General features: G+C 39.9%; 1 long non-coding RNA gene across 1 annotated transcript; it reads right to left on the bottom strand.

Annotated features, from left to right (window-relative positions):
- Nucleotides 1-1,778: 1,778 nt before the first annotated feature.
- On the bottom strand, nucleotides 1,779-8,007 carry LOC103278693 (uncharacterized). Its single transcript, XR_010005424.1, has 3 exons — nucleotides 6,526-8,007; nucleotides 4,763-4,862; nucleotides 1,779-4,062 (listed from the first exon to the last, which is right to left on the bottom strand). It is a non-coding gene; the product is annotated as an uncharacterized LOC103278693 (long non-coding RNA).
- Nucleotides 8,008-13,814: the final 5,807 nt, after the last annotated feature.

Genomic DNA, 13,814 nt, shown 5'->3' with positions numbered 1-13,814 from the left:
AGATTCAGATACAATGTTAGATTAGTCCTGGTATTCACCACCTCCATGGGGCCACCAGGAAAAAGGGATTCCCCTTTGGATACTGTTGCAGAACTTAAAAATGTAGGATTAACTTGGCATCCACTGGTTACATCAAAGTGCTGAGCACCAAAACTTGATCCTGGCTTTCATTTTTGAGAAAGAAAAAAGAGATCCATAAAAGGAAACATTAGAGTAAGGTAAGTGAAGAAGTTGTGCTTCAAGGCAGGAAAGTAAAGAAGACTCTCTTATCTTATTGACCTTAGTAGAGATATAATTCTATTTCCAGAAAAAAATGTGTTCCTCCATTTCCAGAAAAATAAAAATGCATTATTGGCACCCTTTAAAGGGTTGAAAGTCACTTTCTTGCTTTAGAAACATAAAATGAATTATTTATAACTTGGTTTGCCATTAAATTAATGATATATAGCTTGGTTTGATATGTGAAAAACACACCTTATTCATAATATAATTACAATTTGAATACACTTTCTTAAAAATTGTTAAGGTCTGAACAACAAGGAATGTCTTCGGTTTTGCCAGTTTGAGAAACAAGCAAATCTTTTGGAGTCGAGAGTAGGGTTGTTGAATAGAGAATAAATTATAGGTTATGGAGTAGGTAATGAGTAGCAAGCACAGCGAGGAGTACCAAGGAGGAGGATAATGGTAAGCAAGAGACAAGAAGGAAGTGAGAGGTATGAATGGGGATGGATTGAACATGACATGGAAAGCCTGAATGGAAGTAGAAAAGGCAATGGGCATTATATGAAGAACAGGCAAATGACAGCATAATCCATTCACATTGCTGTTCACTATTTGAGAGCTGTATAGCCTGTCTAGCACTTTGTAATGACATCTCATCTTAGACAGCTGTAAAAATGAATATCACTGTGGATTGGCTTGAATCACTACTTGGCCAAAGTCTTGGGTGATGAAAGGAGTTTCAATAGCCGAGGACATTCTGGTGATGTGTTCCCATAATCCTCAAGCAACTTCATATAGTGTTCAACATGCCCCAAAGAATGAGAATGTTGCAAAATTAAGTGCTGAATTTGAAACCTACCAGGTGTAGGATCACAGTGGAAAGGGATCCCGATATTAATCTGACAATTCTTGGTTTTTGTCATGTTAATAGAAGATGCCAGAAAAACTGAGCAGGCTTGGGACATTGGCAGTGTCATAGAATTCAGCTTTCCTGACATAGTACATCCTAACCATCAACAAAATAAAAGGGAAAAGGAAAGTGAGAACCCATAATAGTATCTGATGATCTATGAGGCGTTAATTGGAACAACAGGTCATTGGGTGAGGCTCAGAGTTTGGGCAGTAAAAATTGGGTTACTTGCTCAACCCAATGTATAGAATCATTACAGGAAGTTTCATATTTCTTATAAGTGTTTTACTGTGGCTTCTGTATTTTATATATCAAAAATACAGCATGGTTCCTTGCTAGTAGAACAGAAAGAGGAAATGTAAGAAGCAGTATTCTGGATTAACTATTTATCAAGCAGTTCCAGTGGATCATTTATTACATTCTCAGCAAATCTGAACAGAACTGTCAGCATACGGACTACATATATAACACTGTTAAACATTTGTATCATACTTTTGGGAAGAGAAAGATTCAAAATATTTTATAAAGTTGTTTAATTTTTAAACAAGGAGTCATATGCCATAGTTTCTATGCTTATGAACACTTGACTGACCTTTTTGTTTGTTTGAAATTTGAAAACAATTGTCAGAGACAGAACGCCAGCAAGTAAAACAAAACTCAGTTTATTGAGGTTACAGAACTAAAACGCCCGTAGGAAACAAAGAACAGGGCAAACACTTGACTTCAGTGTGATAAATAACAAAAAACAGCTCAGTTTGAGCTTAAACGGTTCAAAGGGATAAACCGGGTTAAACAGAAGTATAATCCGGATTAAATCAAAAGTGCTTACTTCAGCCTGGCAAACAATGCAAACAAAGAGAATCAGCAGGAGTCAGAATGTAAACAACAGACTGGTGGCAGATTCCTCTCTGCTACTCAGAAACAGCAGGGGGATAAACCAGGCTTGTTTATTCCTTCCTGCAGCGAACGAAAAGCATGGTCGTAGTCAGGATTCAGCTTAAGGTTCAGCGGCCAACGATATCCAGGTCCAGGCACAGCAGTCAGGGTAACGGCAGTCAGCAGGGTCCCAATCCGGTCCAGAGGTCTTTAGCCAAGCGTAGTCGTCTAGGAATCCAAAGGTCTCACCGATAGCCAGCAGAAGGGATAATCCGGAATCGAAGTCAGTCAGTCCAGCGTCAATCCAATGCGAGTAGATATTGCCCGTCAAAAAGACGACGGAGGTCCAAGCTATCGAGATTAAACACAAGTTGCACAGAGAAAAACCCCGCACAGTTCCTCCTGCCGTCGATGCCCAGTGTCCTTGGTAAACTTACGTATCCAGTAACGAATCACACCCGTCTTCAGGAAGTTCCCCAACAAAAGCCCAAGCGTCCGTCCAGATTACCTTGCCCAACGCAATTAGACATTGGTCCCAAACCCCATTTTATCCCAGTTCAAGCTCATCATCGCTGTCAGCTGCCATCCCAATTCCAGGCGCCCCAACATCATCATCCTCATCAGAGCTTAAGCACCTTTGACTACGCCCCACAGCATCCCCAGCTGTGGATCCCGCTCCATCCCTCCAGCCAGTCCATGGGTCTGATACTGCAACCCGCCAATCACCTCCCATGCTTTCATTGCCTGTTTCCCCAACACCCAAATCCTCCCTCACACGAGTCCATTCCATGTCATCCTCCTCCGAGCTGGCCATCTCTTCCTCCAAACCCTCAGAAAAACCCTCAAATGAGTCCTCATCTGTCGGGTCTGCAAACAAATCCCGGAGCCGCTTTCTTTCACGCTCCTCGAAGGAGTCTGACTCTCGAGGAGTCTTATGACCCCTTCTTCTATTACCGGAGCCCGAAGGCTCAACCATAACAACAATCTTTCATTTGTTTTTCTTTAATATGCACAAATGTGTGGTTTCACTGCCATAATACATAAAGAATTAGCAATATCTTAGCAATTGGCATTAAACAAGTTTTATTTTGTGTTTCATTGGTTTACCTAATTTTTACACCGAATGACATTTTAATGTATATACAGCAGACTCTCAGTTAACCAGAACTCAAGTAACTAGAATGATCAAGCAACCGGCATTTTGTTTAACGAAAAGTGTATACTACAAAGCTGGTTTTATAATACAAAAAAAATGTTTCATTAAGTTCAGTTTACCTTTATTTGTCTTAATTTGCTTTTAGTTACTGTTTTTCGATATTAATATCAAGTCAAGACAGAATTTATAACATGGTATGGGGTGTAGGTCTATTTTTAATATTCACTCTCAAGCAACCAGATACTACATTTATTCGACAGCTACCAATCCCCATGAGTGCCGGTTAACGGAGTGTCTACTGCTTTGCCATGCAAATAAAAAACAAATACAAAAAGTGTGATGAGCTATAAGAAAATCAGTCATGGTTATTTACCATCATGGTTATTGCTAATAAAGCTATTAAATATCTATCCATAGATTTTGTTCAATAAACAGTCCAGGAAAGCCTCACTATTTACGTGCATTTCAGCTTCTGAGTATCTTTTAAGTAAGTGTTGCTCAGAAGGGATTCAACCCTCAAGACTATCTATAAAACATAATTATCTCATAAACATGCAATGCCAATATAAAATTATGCCCAAAGGGCCTGTCAGCATTATTTTTATATAACAATAGGCTGATAATAAAGCCACAAACCGAGAATCAACAGAAAACCCAATTAATTGGATCATAATTACATTTGCTTCGTGGGTGGGATAAGTGCCAAGATAATGGATCTGCTTGAATTATGGGCCTCATAAAGTAACCCCAGTGAGACTTGAGAGACAAGAAGGTGAAGCTTCGGAGTCAGGAACAGCCATCCACAGAAAAAGGAGTAAATTGGATGCGATCATTGGAACACATGGACCTGTTTGCTTCATGAACATGACAGCAGGAAAGCGATCTGTATCCATCCATCCTGCAAACCATTAAGTAGAAATACATTGACAGATGTAGACTTGTGGCCCAGTCTTTGGTGCCATTTCTTGTAAGATACCTTGTGTACTTGGTGCAGATCCCTCCTGAATATAAAACACAGGGCAGAGGTACCCTATCAGTTACAACAGACATATGCTTGCTTCAAATGTGGCTTCTACCTAATATATTGGATTATTTCCTTTTCATGACTTCAGCATATTTAAAGGGAAAAGATACCTTTAGAACAAGTATATCTGTTTTTCCTGCTACAAATCTCACTGCAAAATAAATAGCTTTTGGCATAAAAATATTGCACTTTAGAATGCCTCCATAAATATAAGATCTGGTCAAAGATGTTACAAATAACAACAACAACAACAACAACAACAACAACAACAACAACAACAACAATAATAGTAATATATTACCTGCCTCATTTCACGGATCGAGGCGTGTACAACACAGTCAAAACACATTACTATAAAATACATAATTAAAATACATTGTACAAAAATTAAAACACAAAACTAATAGACTATAGTTTGAAAAATCATAGTTTACATGTTACAATGACAGTTTGAAGTAAAATAGAAGGGTTTAACTACAATAAATACTCAGTTATTAGTTGCTGTTATTTTTTTCTATCTTCTTTGCCCAATTTTACAGGAACACTTCCGTTAATAAAGTATCCGACATAGTACCTTTTTACATTTAATTGTCCAGTCCCCATTTTCATCCTTTTCCTCTGTCTAGCTGGAACATTTTTAAGATGCATGGCACTGGGATGATGGTGAAAGAGAGCTATAGAAATAAATGTCTCTGTGTTAAATTGCAACAGCATTTCCACAGTTAACAGTGCAATAAGGCTTGAGCTAGGATTATACTATAGCCAATTTGATTGTAGCTGTGTGCATACCTGCATATTCGAGGAAACATAAGCTATAACTACCACCATAATAATACATGAATAGCAAAAATGGCAACAAAAAAAATGAGAGCACCCCATGCCCACCCTGAGCACTTTTTTAAAGCATAGATCTGGCAATTAAAATGGAAATTAAACTAAAAGTGGTGGGAAAAATTATTTCAGAAGACGCTTTCTGGTTGTTAACAGAAAGTTTAAAATATTTTGTTTACTTCTACAAGGCTCGCCTGACCTATGTGTTTCTTTCACATGTGCATAGTTCTCATTTTTGGATAAAATAGTTGCAAGGACATGGTATTTTTTGACTACTAGTTTAGTTACTTTTTCCCACTCTATTTCTGCCTCTCAAATGAAATGTTCTGTGAAAGGAATAATGTTCAGGAACACACCTGTGGACTGAAACATACCTATCTTAGTTTGCTTTACAGAAGAAAGAGAGAGAGGAAAACACTACCAGTGATGTGTTATGTCAGCGAGAATACACAGCCAGTGAGTTTGAATACGGGAGCAACAAATGCACAGTCAAAGGAGACAATTCTGCTGTGGCTATAAATCTAATGAGATGGTAATGATATGCAAATTAACATCACTACAAGTCAATCGGGTAAAGTTTCTTTATGGAGCCTATTAAGTGATACTTTGCTTAACTAGAAGGGTTGAATGAACAACAAATACATGTGCAAAACCTGAGAGAATTGGGTTGTTGTTTTTTTTAAAAAAAGGAGAGGATAAGTAAAATCCTATGAACAGAGACTATATCAATTGACAAGTAGAAACACTGGATATATGTCTTTTAATGCATATAAATATATTAATAAATTCAGCTTGTGTTATACATATTGCGAAGCATGTGAATAGCTACCTTTTTTTGTGTCAGGAGTAATTTACGAAACTGCAAGTCACTTCTGGTGTAAGAGAATTGGCCCTCTGCAAGGATGTTTTTATGTTTTCCCATCCTTGTGGATGGCTTCTCTCATGTTCCCATATGGGGGAACTGGAACTGATAGAGGGAGCTCACCCGCTCTCCCAGGATTTGAACCTCTTACCTGTTGGTCAACAGTCCTGTCGGCACAAGGGTTTAACCCATTGCACCATGAGGGGCTCCAGCTACCATTCACAAGGTGGATTCATACAGGAGAAGAGAAATGCCTGTTGCCCAAACTGCAAAGTTGAATCAATCTATTTGTTCCATTGAAGACTTGCTCTGTCTTGACTTGAGTAGCAGGTAACTTTCTGACATCTACCACTTATCTTTCTTTCTGTCTAAGGCTGAATTAATTGGGGCTAAACTGGGTTTAGCTGAGGTAAGGTCAGAGTTATTTTTGTTAAGATAAATAGCCAGTCCAGCAAAGAGGAAGGTAATGGTTTTAAAATAAATAGCAGGCACAGGAGAGGGTGAGATGGGATAATTGTTGCTGAAACCTGAGAAGTTCCCAGTCCATACCATAAGCTACACCTACAGATCTCGCTTTTGTTAAATATTAAGTAGTTTCTGTCAGAGCGTGGTTTGGATAAGCACACACGCAGCAGAAGACTCACGTAGAAGCACTGGTACCAGTAACGAGGCTGGAGACTTCAACTATCTATAAACAGGTCTACTGGTGAACGGAAAACTCTCACAAGACGATACACATACAGACAGAGTGCAGAGAGCAGATAACCAGAGAGAGAATACAGGAAACAGAAGGCTATATATAAACACCTCTGCTGTATGATGCAACACTCAGTTAACTCTTTACACACTTGCATAGTGGACAGCAGACAGTGCATGATGCAATCCCCAGCTCACATTGCATCACTATAACTCAATTACATTTAAACAAACCTATGTACAATCATTCCCACTTCAACAGTTTCCACAGGACATTTTAATGATAACATTATAGATTTCAGAAGACTGAGGGTCAGCCAGGAAAAATGTTGGTTAGTTCTGTACTTCATTTTGGCAATGGTGTTTTAGAGTGATTCTAATATTCAGATCAAAGCCTTATAAAAGTCAAATGCAGTATCTAAAATTAGGACCTTTTCCAGATTGATCTAAAGAACCACAAGGTCTTCAAATATAGTGGTTTGGTTTGCAATTTTAACCACTTTTCTGGGTTGTTTTCAGTGTTATGTCCACTCATTCTATTTTGGGGAAGTATATTTGCAGTAAGGTTCTTTGCATGTTTTTTTTTTTAAGGGGACATGGTTTGCTGTGGTTGTCCTATAACACAGCCCTGCAAAAAAAATATATCTTTGTGTTTTGGTTTTTGGAATCAGCAGGTCAAATATATCCAGAAACAGGTTTAGCATTTGAGGCACCAAAATGTATGTTGGCCAGTGCAATTTGAAGAGCAAATTTCCACATCTTTCATTTTTTAAAAAGCCATAAAGTGCAAAAATTCAACTCCATTTATGCACTGTAGCACAATAACTTTTAAAAAGGAGGGAGAAGAGAAGAAGGAGGCTCATATTGCTCTGCTTTGTCTTGGAATTAAACATAAAAAAGAAAATGAAGGGCAAAATGCCCCCCCCCTTTTCACTGAAAAACAAGACAACAGTGCATAGAAATAAGGAATATGTTCTGGTTTTCCCTTGTCAGACCCTACAACATAACAGTACTAGTGAAGGAAGATATCTTCTTTACAGATAGTACATTTTATATAGGTTTCCTTCAAACTTTCAGACACAGAAAACCTAACTTCACATCTCCAAATTCTCTGAAACAAGGTCTTAAGGCATTCCTGATAACAAAAGGCTAAAGTTATTTTTCAGAGGCAGGAACTGGCAAAATAACCTCTGAGTATTTTTTGCCTATGAAAACCAGATGAAAATAATGGGTCACCCTAAGAACTCATCACATTTGCTGCTGGGATCACCATGGATTGTGATGAATCTGGAGGTGCCCAGCATGGGCCATGGGAAACCCGTAGCCCCATTCTCCACTCCACCTGGCTTTCCCCTTACCCCATCCCAACTTTCCCCCATTGATCCTAATGCAACACAGGAAGCAACCCGTGTTGCTGCCATGGTGGCATATGACAGGTCCTCTCCAGTTTTGCCACTGAGCCCTGCTGGAAGTAGATGTACATCATGGGACAGGAGATGGCAAGCTCTGTGGCAAAACAGGGGAGGAACTGGCATATGCCACTGAATTTGGCCCGTTGGATGAGATCATAAGTTGTCCGGTAACTTGAATACATACAAGTTCACAATTCAGAGGCGGACCTAGGTAATTTTGCCTAGTAGGCAAACCTAGTAGCCCCCCCCCCAAATTGCCCCCCCCCACATACTGCTGCCGGCGGCTGCGGGCAAGGGGCGCACGCCGCCTGGAAGGCGTGGGCCCACCTTCCGGGCAGCGTGCGCACTCTCCAGCCACTGGAGAGCTTGCTTGCCACCGAATGAGGAAGGCCTCCAAGAAGCCTCACTCTTCTCGCGAGACTTCACGAAACCTCGTGAGACCTCGCGAGACCCCGTGAGACCTCGCGAGAAGAGTGAGGCCTTCCTCTTTCAGCGGCGAGCGAGCCGATGGTTCCCGCCGCGGGGGCACCTCGACAGCGCCCCCAGGGACAATGCGCCACAAGCGGGCACTTACTTTGGCCTCCATGTTGGACCGACCCTGGGTTACATACAAGGTTACATTCCATTGTAAGTTTATATTAATCACAGACTACAGAGGAAATGGCCTCTCTGCCTTGATATAGCACCCATTGTGTATAATTATTCAGTGAGTGTGTTTAATTAGTTATTATCACTGAGTGCTATACTTCCAAGAGTCATTGCATGCCACTGATAAAAATAATTCTGTTAACATTCACACTACTGTGAAGACAAAGAAAAAAATCTACCTTCACAGCTGTGTTCTACCTAGGAGCAGATTATTATCCTGTATTATGGAACAGACTGACTCCATCTCCTTCACAGCATACTCAAAGCTATCAAACTGCATTGGTTTTCAATCCCCTGCTGTTTTGCTAGGAACATGCTCTGATGAAGGGATGTGGTGGTCCGGGCAGAAAAGTCAGCAGCCCAATGAAGAAATCAAGGGAAATCTCCTTAGTCTATAGTCTGTAATATTCGAAGAGGAGGAAAACCATGGGTGCAAACTACAGATTAATTCCAGTGACCAAGGATCTTTCACTTTACAGGATTTAACAAGTATTTGCATTTGTTTGATCTGTGGTGGAACAAACAGAGGCTGGGTAAATGCATCACGTTCTGAAGCTAATAGACTGATATAACCAATAAGCCTCTGGGATCCAGAAAAACAACATTGATAGCAGACCCTCTAAAGATGCCAGCCACAGATGCAGGCAAAAAGTGAGAAGAAAATGCTGCTAGAACACAGCCAGTCAGCCCAGAAACCACACAACATTCCAGTGATTCCATCCATGAAAGCCTTCGACAAAACACTGACTGCGTTCTAACCAACCATCTACTAAATTAGTAACTCAGGCCCCTTCCACACACTGAATAAAACCGCACATTATCTACTTTGAACTGGAATATATGGCAGTGTGGACTCAGATAAACCAGTTCAAAGCAGATATTGTGGGATTTTCTGTCTTGATATTCTGGGATATAGGGCTGTGTGGAAGGATCCTTCATCAAAAATATATGAACTTCCTTTGCTGGAGTGGTTGCTATTAATTGCCACATTATCATCTATATCCTTTCCAAATCTATTCTAATATTATTCCCAGTATTGAAATCAGGCTGACTGGTTGATAGTTCCCCTAGTCGTCGTCTTCTTCTTCTTCTTCTTCTTCTTCTTCTTTAAGATAAGGACAATGTTTGCCCCTCTTCAGCCCTCTGGCACTTCACCTATTCTCCAGGATTTTATGGAAATTATGATAAATGGTTCAGAGCATATTATCAGGTTCCTTCAGTATTCTTGGATGCAGTTCATATGTCCGTACAGTTTTGAACTCACTTCTGATAGCTGGGAGATTTCTGACTATTTTCTTCTTCTTAATCTTAATGTATAATCTACATCCCTTCCTAAAATCTTTGCAATGGTGCACATAGTTCTCTTTTTTGGTGGTTGGGGGAGGGGTTGTCATAAAGTGGGTAATGAGCTATTCTGCATTCTTTTTTTGTGATCTGTTGGTGTTTTACCATGTTTCTTGGTAAAACATCAACAGATCACAAAAAAATGTGTTTTACCATGCTTATTGGGGCCACGGTGGTGCAATGTGTTAAACCCTTGTGCCAGCTGAACTGCTGACCTGAAGGTTAGGTTGCTGACCTGAAGATTGCCAGGGTGAGCTCTTGTCTGTCAGCTCTAGCTTGCGGGGACATGAGAGGAGTCACCCAGCTAACACATCTGGGCATTCTCTAGGCAAAGTCTCTGTAGACGGCCAATTCACACCAGAAGCAACTTGCAGTATGTTCTCAAGTTGCTTTGGACACGATTTTTAAAAAAATCATGTTTTTTGAACAGCAGGCCCACTTTGTTCATTCTCTTGTTTTCATGTACAGTAGAGTCTCACTTATCCAACATTCACTTATCCAATGTTCTGGATTATCCAACACATTTTTGTAGTCAATGTTTTCAATACATTGTGATATTTTGGTGCTAAATTCATAAATACAGTAATTACTATTTAGCATTACTGCATATTGAACTATTACTGTCAAACTTGTAAAACATGATGTTTTAGTGCTTAATTTGTAAAATCATAACCTAATTTAATAGGCTTCTCCTTAATCCCACCATATTATCCAATATATTTGCTTATCCAACGTTCTACCGGCCCGTTTATGTTGGATAAGTGAGACTCTACTGCATTTGGAAAAATCCCTTTTGTTGTCCGTTTTCCTAACTAGTTTCTGCTGACTCTGAGTTTTAACCTTCCTTACACCTTTCTGGTAAGTTTGGGCTACACATCTGTACTCTTCCTTGGTCTTTCATCCTTCTTTCCAGTCTTTAGCATTTCATGGCCACTTCACCCTAAAGTATCAATCACTTTGATTCCAGTGATCCACTCTCCCTACTGGTTAGGATAAAGTCCTGGATTGCCAATCGCCTTGTTCCCTCATCTTCATTGTGAAACAAGAAATTGTTTACAAGGCACATCAGGAATTTGTTAAACAGTTTTGTGTGTTTTAAAAAAAATATCCATAGGTTGAACACTTTCCCTGTTAATAAAACCTAGAGAGAAGCAAGTCCATTTTGTGAACAATGCCCACGTCTAAAAGCTCACGTTGGACAAGATCTAAGTATTCTCCTTTTATTTAATACACTTTGTCCGCAAGCTTGAAAAAACGTATTCTGATTCATTTCTATTTATTTCAGACAATGTTTCTGGGCACCATGTAAATTCAGCCTATTCATTTCATTTCAGGCAATGCAAACCAGCACCACCGTGTTAATGTTGCCACTCTGTCTTTGTATGCTCACAAATCTGACAGCCCTGTGTCTGCTGACCCTCCTTCACCCCATCTCTCCAAAATCCCCTCTTTGTCATTTAAAGGGAGGAAGCAACCTCTGAAATATGTTAAAAAGCCTTTAGTGGAGACATCAGGGAATAAAGCCAAGTGAGCACCTCCTTTGCATGAGTTCACTATTATAGCCAGTGAGGAAATAAATGCAATAGAAGGGGGTGGGAAGAGAGAGGTGCATTAAGAGAGAGAGAGAATAAGAACAAGAAATTATTCTTTTGGCAAAACCTAAATGGGATTCTATCCAGGTATCATTTGCAAAACATTGAAGGAAATTACATTTCTATTTGGGAATAAATGAAGACCCAGGTGATAATGGAAGAGAGTCCAACAAAATTGAAATTTATGGCTTTGCAAATGACTAACAGACATACATAGACTTTCCAATCAGGGCTTCTCCATGAGCTCTATCTTCCTGAGTAGAGGGTCTCGTGCTAAAATCAAACAGAACTAAGCTTGCAACCCACCCTCATCTCAAACTATGGGGAGGTGGGAGGGAGAGAGAAGAAGAGAAGTAGGCAGTAGGACTCAAAAGAGAGATAGGGAGAGAGAGAGAGAACATTAGCGTCTGCTGTAACATTGTCCCCGCCAATGTAAATTGACGTGCTACATAGTCAACAGGACACACTTGGCTGCCCGCAAGTGGGAAGTACTTAAATCTTGGCACTGACAAATGAAATATTTTTAAGGGAGCTAATCAGTGAAAATGGGGTTTCATCAGGCACTGACATGTCTTGCTTGCTTCAACGAACCCAAGAGAGAAAAATGATTGCATAGCACAGGCCAGAGACACACTCACAGTGTAGCATGCACATGGGGAGATGGAGCCAGGGGTGCTGGCGATGGTGATGCGGCAAAGGCTGTGCAGAGGGATAGGATCTCTGTATCGTGATCTGGGTCCCGGTGACTTTGCTGATCTTCCACAGTGCCAGCCTCCACTCTTCCTCCTGCTCAATTGCACACTCTCCCTCCCTCCCTCCCTCCCTCTCTTGCACATTTGATAAATGTGTTTGCATGGAATGGAGCTGGTGCAAATCCCCAATCTACAGCCTGCTGGGCTCAGTTGGCTCAGCAGCAGGCTAGCCAGTATTTCTGGATAAACACTAATAAATCTTTCTTTTCTTTGCAGCAATCAGTCATTTCTCCTGTCTTTCCTTCTCCTCGCCAGTGTATATAGTGGCTAAAAAAGGAAGGGGATAGAGTTAGAAAGTACCTGGATGCTTTGGGCTGAAGGGGGATAGAGACAAAGAAGGGCACCTGGGAGTGGAAGAAGGATTCAAAGGTATAACTTGCTGAGAATGAACAACATATACAAAACAGTAGGGAACACAAGGGACTGCAATGCACATAATTATTTGCATTGTAGGGAATTAAGGGTGTTTCAAGTACAAAAAACAGCAATGTATAAATGTAGGGACTTTTCCCCTTGTAATCCTTATGAAGCCCCATAAGACATGGATTGGAGAAGTGAACAAAATGGTTAATGAAATCCAGCTCCCGTATTCACCATCTCAGTTATTTATAGCCATGCTTGCTTTAAGATATCCTGCATGTTTGTCATGAAGAATACTAAGATATCAGGTGGGTCCCAATGTGCCAACATCCTGGAATCCTAAAAAGAAGCAATTCACACATTGGATCCCATTATGACACATAAAACAAATTAGAAACTCTAAGATCACATGTGGAATCTGTTTTACAAGTCTGAAAAGAGACTTTGCCTGTTAGTTACCTTTTTAACATTTTAAGGATGATTTTGTTTCATTAATCATTGTTTCATTTTCAGATGTACAAAGTATGCAAGCATCTCAGGTTATAATCTGACACCCATAGATGTAGAATTCAAAGACATAGCCGTTTTAATCTGAAATATTACTATGCAAAGGTATCTTGGAGCACCTTAGAGATCAACTGAGATAATGAAGTTGATAACATAAACTTTCAAAGACTGAGGCCCCATGTAACCCAGTTTCAGAATGCAAATTAACTGCATTGAACTGGATTTTATGGCAGTGTAGACTCATATAATTCCGTTCAATGTGGTTCAATCAGCATTATATGAGTCTATATTGACCATTATAATGCAATTCAAAGTGTATTATATGTCAGTGTAGATATATTGACCATTATAATGCAATTCAAAGTGTATTATATGGCAGTGTAGATGAGGCCTAAGTCAACTTCCCCCCAAAAGATGTGTTTCATTAAACTGAATAGTGCTTTCTTCAAAATAGACATGACTGGTAACTCTTAATTTTAAAATTTATATAAATATTAGAAACAATCAGACAAAACCCCTCAAAACTCACTAAGTCTTGTGCAATATTTTGCTGTTAATGAAACGGTCTTGTGAGTAGGCAAATATCATGACATTTCTATTGCTGGGCTTTGTGAAGCACTGA

Source organism: Anolis carolinensis, chromosome 4 (assembly GCF_035594765.1).
Source record: "Anolis carolinensis isolate JA03-04 chromosome 4, rAnoCar3.1.pri, whole genome shotgun sequence".
Lineage (NCBI taxonomy): Eukaryota > Metazoa > Chordata > Lepidosauria > Squamata > Dactyloidae > Anolis > Anolis carolinensis.
This window is presented reverse-complemented; position numbering and strand designations above follow the sequence as displayed.